Source organism: Limulus polyphemus, unplaced genomic scaffold (genome assembly GCF_000517525.1).
Source record: "Limulus polyphemus unplaced genomic scaffold, Limulus_polyphemus-2.1.2 Scaffold2199, whole genome shotgun sequence".
NCBI lineage: Eukaryota > Metazoa > Arthropoda > Merostomata > Xiphosura > Limulidae > Limulus > Limulus polyphemus.
In genome coordinates this window covers 83,386-89,577 of record NW_013667809.1, presented here as the reverse complement: position 1 = coordinate 89,577, position 6,192 = coordinate 83,386, and the positions used below count along the sequence as shown (strand labels likewise).

The window sequence follows — 6,192 nt, the reverse complement described above, 5'->3', positions numbered from 1 at the left end:
GTGGGATTGACCGTCACGTTATAACGCCCTCACGGCTGAAAGGGGCGAGCATGTGTGGTGTGACGGGAATTCGAACCCGCAACCCTCAGATTGCGAGTCGAGCGCCCTAACCACCTGGCCACGGCTGTTACAGTTACGGTACCTACACAGACATCCATTTGCCTTGTCATTAGTTGTTTTAGCAGTAAGTAACATTGTATACGATGCAATTACCAATATCCTGTCTCATTATAATGCACACAAAGAAATAGGAAGGTCAAAGTTTTGCATTCTTAACGCAAATTAATAGTTTAACCAAGCTTCAAAAATAAATGGGATATTTAGTTAAATTTGGGAGGAAGTGCATAATGTTTGGCACAAACAGTAAGTACACCGTATGATTGTCGGAGCTCTACCTTAATCGTTATCGTAACAATTAAAAGGGGACCTAGCAATACTAACAAGCTTTAAAAAAGTTTTAATTAAACATAGCGATAAAAGTTGCCAGGGGAAATGTTTCCCTATAATGTGTAAATCTAAATGCAATAAAGATTTGTGTTATTTTAGTCCTTATAACCCTTCATTACATATAACCGGACACAGTGCAGTTAATCTGTTTCAAAAAGGGTCATCACCACCGCAAATAAAACATTTTTCAACACTCACCACAAAGTTTCGAGATTCTTTCAGAGCAAAGAGAACAAACCCGAAAGAAACACAAGTGACATTATATCGCCCATTTTTTGAACAAAGCAAACAAACAAAAAAACATAAATGACACTATATTATTACATGTAAGACGACAAACAGTCGCTTTACATCACCGAGTCAGGCCTATTTCGTTTCATTTCTTTAGCATTTCTTTCTACTCATGACCTTAATACGTTTGTATCTCATGTTTCTCAAGAAATACTCATGGAGAAGATGATTATGGGTTTTAAAGATTCTGTGAGGCCAAAGAAATAAGATAGAAAGTATATAGTTTTAATGTTACCTATTGTTAGTATGTACTCTCGAATACAGACAGGGGGTGTTTAGGAAATTAAATTTGACCACTAATGGGGGGGTGAGTGGGTGTTAAACACACATGTACATTATATGTATATTAATATACAACATTACACTCACCAAAATGAGCAGATGAATAAAGCACATAAATATTATAACACGAATATGAGTAAGTAATATACGGTGTTCACAGAAGAATAATCACCTTTTTTACGAGATTGTAGTTATTTCGAAGAAGTGTATGTAATATATAGAGTGTTTGCAGAAGAATAACCATCTTTTTTTTACGAGATGTTAAAGTTATTTCGAGTAAGTGGAAGTCATACATAGAGTATTCATAGAAGAATACGAGATGTTAAAGTAATTTCGAGTAAGTGGAAGTCATACATAGAGTATTCATACAAGAATACGAGATGTTAAAGTTATTTCGAGTAAGTGGAAGTCATACATAGAGTATTCATAGAAGAATACGAGATGTTAAAGTTATTTCGAGAATGTTTTTGGTATGGTAATACAATAAATATATTTAGTTGAACGCTTGATCACATCACATTTACAAAGTATAAATGAAAGAATTGTGATTAGCATATAATAAAGCAGTTCAATGATTTTTTTCCTTCCAAATAAAATTCTCTAATTTTGTGTTAAGCGAAAAAAAAACCGTTTGATATTAGCGATCCATGCATGAGTTGTGTACTTAATTCACTCTGCATTTATCATAGAAAACGTATTATGGTTATTTTTCCATCTTTCGGCGTTTATTCGCACCACGTTAATCAAAGCAATGTTTCGGGATTATATATTTGTTGAAAAGCGGAAATCCCGTGTGAGTAATATTACCTGAGGCCTGGATTTTAGTTTTCTAATAACGGGTAGAAGGTTTAAATCTTTTGGCATCGGCTACAAGTTTAAGATGAAGTCGAGAGGAAATTAATTTTGTTTTTCTTTCCCGCCATTTATTCTTGACTTCTGAATTATACACATAATTAAATTTTTGAAAAATATTATTTAGCTCCAATTTAGCCTTTTCAGTCCCAAATCACTTGTTTAACCACAGTAACTCACCTCCATTTCACTGTACCCTTTATTTCAACTACAGCAGTGCAACGTTAAATTGAGTTATACATATTTTTAATTACAGCAACGCGACTGAAATTGAGTTATATGTATTTGAGTTATATTTATTTACAAGGTAATTAAAACTGGTTAATTTAAAAAGGGGAATAGGGATCGTGAAAAAAGTACAGAGACAAGTTGAATCAAATGCAAAGATTATATTTCCAGGCCTACAACTAGGGATTGTAAAAAGGTAAACAAACTAGGTTGAAAATAGTGTCTACATTATTTTCTCAAGCTATATATCCCTATTTTGGCTCCACTAAAATTTATAAGTACTGTAGACATGGAGTCAAAATAGGGATTTGTAACTTGAGAAAATAATGTAGACACTATTTCCAGCGTAGTTTGTTTACTTTTTAGAGTCCCTAGTTGTAGGCCTGAAAATACAATATTTACATTTTTGCTGTAGACATGGAGTCAAAATAGGGATTTGTAACTTGAGAAAATAATGTAGACACTATTTCCAGCCTAGTTTGTTTACTTTTTTAGAGTCCCTAGTTGTAGGCCTGAAAATATAATATTTACATTTTGATTCAACTTGTCTCTGTACTTTTTTTGACGATCCCTATTCCCCTTTTTAAATTAACAAATTTTAATTATCTCATTTCTTGAGTTTGTTATGTCCATTTATGGAGAATAAAGTCTAGGCTACATATGTTACATGTTTTTCAACAGTTTACTGCTATATTGGCTTTGTTTTTCCAACCAACTAATATTTACTGAGCTAGGTGGTTTTGTGCCTGAGGTTTCGTGTAAACACGCGTTTAACAAGCGTCTATTACAAAGTAAGCCGCTCACAACAACATCACATATATTACGTTTTTATAGTCACGTAAATCAACTTTCAATGAAAAATAATCAACTTTTTAAAAGTCATAGACATTCGCAGCATTTCATATAGTATATCTGCCTAGATGTTAATGCAAAATACCCAACCAATTTTACTGTATGCTTGTGAAACGAAAATCTGAATAATGATGATAAAATAATACTGAAATAAACACTCACAATTTCAGCGAAGTACGAAAATCAGTAGAATAAATCCCCACTCACAAGGGTAGAAAAATCTACTATGATGATCGTCTACTATTAGAAAACGCACTGAAATAGTCACAGAAAACCACATAGCGACAAAGTACAACAGCGAACTCGAGAAACGATTAATCCTCAACCTAGCAGTTTCAAATTAATGCGCTATAGTAAAACACCGGATTTTTTCAATGGCGCGAAGTGAAGGACTTAGAGAAATTCTTCAGGGTGAAAAAAACGGAAGGCTCTTAATTAATTCTAAAACTACCCTATGACATACTGAATACTACATTCATTAGTACTACCCAAGTTTCAGTAAAATATTCGTAGCCGTTTTTTTCTGTAGCGGCTTATAAAACTATAATTAATAATAATATGGCTGGATGGAGACACTGTTATAAATATACACATATTTTACTCTTATCAAACTAAGCATTTCTGATTAGTATAAAAAGGAGCATTTCCGACTAGTATAATGGTGATTGAATGATTTCGAAGAGCTTATGTTGGTAACAAAGAAGAACTTGAAAAATTTTTGAGGGTAGAAATCTCGAATTTCAAGAATCAACTGAAAAATAGTCCAACAACCTTCATAGGAGTTTGTTTAGTAGCTGTGCATAAATTTTGGCGCAGCATACCTACCCGTTTTTGCTGTAAGCTTTGGTGTTTGAATGGCTTCGAAGAAAAACCTTTCCCAGTAATGATGACAAAAACTGATAAGCTCTCTCCCTTTCTTTCAAGAATCAACATAAAAATAGTCCTATGACTATCGTGGTTCATATTAATCACAGTAACATGACTGAACTTGACATATAGTTACTTTTAACCACAGCAACGTAAATTAAGGTAAATATATACATGTTTACAACGTGAGCAAAATAACTAACGGTTGAATAAAATACACATTTTTTTAACCACAGAAACGCAACTTAGAGTTTAGTAAATACTTACAGTGTTGAAACTTCAAGAGTGAGTATAAACCACAGTAAAGAACTTTATGGTTGGGCATAAACTATAAGCTGTATATACCCAACTCAATACCCGTGTAATACCTATATAAATAATAGATGTCAGCCAATGTTTCTAGTTGTTTCTCGATGACTAGTGACAAACTTGCCATCTGGTGAGATTAGCTTGTCAGACAATGTTAGTGTGTGAAATGCATTAAAAATGTCATAACTGGTAATAATTGTTATTTGTCTCCAGTAGTTACTGGTTCTAGGATTAATAATGAAATGTTTTGTCTAGTAATTATTGGTACTAGTTTATATGTGGTTGGTATGGTTGTGTTGGGTGGAGATGTTGGTTTATGTTTGATATATCTAGGCTTACTTACTGAATATCTGGTGTTTTTCTAGTAATTTCTGTATGGTTGGAGTATGTGTGTGTGTGGGTGAAGGGAAATCTGGTTTACGTTTGTATCTGATAATGGCAAAACTTTGTCGAAATATACAATTGTGTTAAACTGTTAATAGTATTTTCTCCGTTACCCATTCAAGCCGTCTCTTAACTACACTGGTTTACATTTGATATATCTAAGTTTCCTTGTGGAACGTTTCGTATTTTTCTAGTTATGTCTCTGTTTATGATTGGTGCGTGTACGCTAGAAGTGATGCTTTGTGTGTGATATATCTAAGTTTCCTTGTGGAACGTTTCGTATTTTTCTAGTTATGTCTCTGTTTATGATTGGTGCGTGTACGCTAGAAGTGATGCTTTGTGTGTAATGTATCTCGGATTATTTGTGAAGTATCTGATATTCGTCTGATAACTATGTTTACTAACTTAATAATGTTCGTTTGTGTGTGATGCAAGTGTTAATGTTTGACATATCTCGAATTATTTTTGGTTTTTTTCTGTAACTAGCTAATGTCTAATGTTTGGATCATGTCTAAAATTTGTATCACGTAATTACTGGTACGTGTGGGAGGAGCTTTTGATTTGTATTTGATATATCGTGGATTATTTTTAAAATGTGTGGTATTTGTCTTTTGTAATTATTGGTACCAATCTTTATATGACTGATGTGTACGTGTGTTTGTGAAGTAATGATTTATTTTTAACATATCTCGGAATTACTGTGGAAACTTTGGTATCTGCTCGTGTGTCTACCCCTTATAAGTATATGTATGAAGAGTGGTATATCTCCAGCAGATAAAGGTTTAATAATATGTATACAACTAAATGTCCAAGATGTTTGTTTTGGATAGTCCCGCAAGGGGTATTGTGCGCTAGCTGTTCCTAATTTTGAACTGATAGACTAGAAGAAAAGTTGCTAGTTAATTTAAAGCATCTACCACCAAATCTTGAGCTACCCTAGTCAAATTGTGGGATTTGACTCTCACTTTTATAACTAACCCACTGCCCCAAAGTGAGGAGCGCGATTTTGCGACAACGGGAGTGAGCCATGGACCCTAAAATCCACATCCGACCCATCATCGAGAAATGATTATCTTGATAAATATTACCCTATGTGAATGGGTAAGTATATTTTCTCTACCAGTTCTGACCTTGGAGGTTTTCAAGGTCTTTAGTTGTAATATGATTTCTTTTTCAACAAACCTCAAATACTGCTAGGGAGTAAATCAAAATTGCATAAAGTTATTGAGTCCCTCGCAAAAGGCTGCGCATTACGTTTTACTTATTAGTAGCTGCACGAGATAGAAGAACGAAAAAAAAAATCGAACAAAATAGAAATAAGTATCTTGTAACCGCCTAAGGCTACTGTTAATCTAACTTGCTAGTTCCCATGGCGGGGGGATACCTAGGAAATATATTATCGAACTGCTTCCAAATCATTGATCTCCTCCCACTGCTCGGGCCCTCAGATAAATTAAATCGGTATTCAACAGAGGGTAATAACCACAAGATACATTCATGATGTTAGAAAAACACGTAGGTTCAAGAAGTCTTAATATAAATGTGTAAAAAATCATATAACCCGAGCGCTTTCGAAAGGTGGACCTTTCTTCTTCTTGGGCAAACTTTAGACGGTCATTCCCAGTTTGTCCATGAAGAAGAAGAAAGGTCCACCTTTCGAAAGCGCTCGGGTTATATGAT

The 6,192-nt window shown here is 34.1% G+C and overlaps 1 protein-coding gene across 1 annotated transcript in view; it reads right to left on the bottom strand.

The window, feature by feature from the left end:
• Positions 1–6,192, bottom strand: part of LOC106466232 (inactive phospholipase C-like protein 2) — a 203,160-nt gene that overhangs the window by 116,706 nt on the left and 80,262 nt on the right. The gene's annotated exons all lie outside the window — the stretch shown is intronic.